General features: G+C 62.6%; 1 protein-coding gene across 1 annotated transcript in view; it reads left to right on the top strand.

The window, feature by feature from the left end:
- ASPG (asparaginase) overlaps window positions 1–757 on the top strand; it is a 23438-nt gene that overhangs the window by 6146 nt on the left and 16535 nt on the right. The gene's annotated exons all lie outside the window — the stretch shown is intronic.

Raw genomic sequence — 757 nt, 5'->3', positions numbered from 1 at the left:
AGGTGGGTCTGGGAGGAGGCGCATGGGGGGTCCCACCTCAGCGGTGCAGCCCCACGACCCTCTTTCCTGCACCCTGGAGGGGCATGTCGAGGCCCACGCCCACCTGTCCGGTGAGGAAGTGGCCCAGGTGGCTCTCAATTTGAAAACGTAGCTTGTCCCAGTCTGTGTCCTGCGCGGAGACGTGAGACACCTCTGCGGACTGACAGCTCCATGCCTGGCCCACTCTGCTCTGTCTGCCCCAAGCCCACCCTGGAGTGCAGTCTTAGTGGGTTTAGGGCTCGTGGTTTAGAGCACCGAGCAGACGTCTTACCTGCAGCCAGAGCGTCCCACCCGCATCAGCTCTCCTCTCCATCCTCCCACCCCACCAGCGCCAGCCCCAGCTACTGCCTCCCGGGGTGGGGGCCCTCCTGGCCCATTTCTTACCTTCCCCCCTTAAGAAACCCTGCTCCCCAGAGAGAGGCTTGTCACTGAGGCACCCTTCCTGGCAGCTGGGGGCTGGCCCCAGGGGCGCCAGGCCTGGCCCCTGTCTCTGGATGTTTGCAGCTGTGTCTGGGGCAGTCTCCCTGGTCTCTGGCCAGCAGCACCCACAGTTGGGGCCTGATGGCTTTTCTGAGCATCTAGGACTGCTGTTCAGTTCAGTTCAGTTCAGTCGTTCAGTCGTGTCCGACTCTTTGTGACCCCATGAACCGCAGCACACCAGGCCTCCCTGTCCTTCACCAACTCCCGGAGTTCACGCAAACCCATGTCCATCAAGTCG

The sequence above is a fragment of the Bison bison genome, unplaced genomic scaffold (genome assembly GCF_000754665.1).
Source record: "Bison bison bison isolate TAMUID 2011002044 unplaced genomic scaffold, Bison_UMD1.0 scf7180017864302, whole genome shotgun sequence".
Lineage (NCBI taxonomy): Eukaryota > Metazoa > Chordata > Mammalia > Artiodactyla > Bovidae > Bison > Bison bison.
The sequence above is the reverse complement of the archived record's forward strand: the minus strand, read 5'-3'. Positions and strand labels throughout refer to the sequence as shown.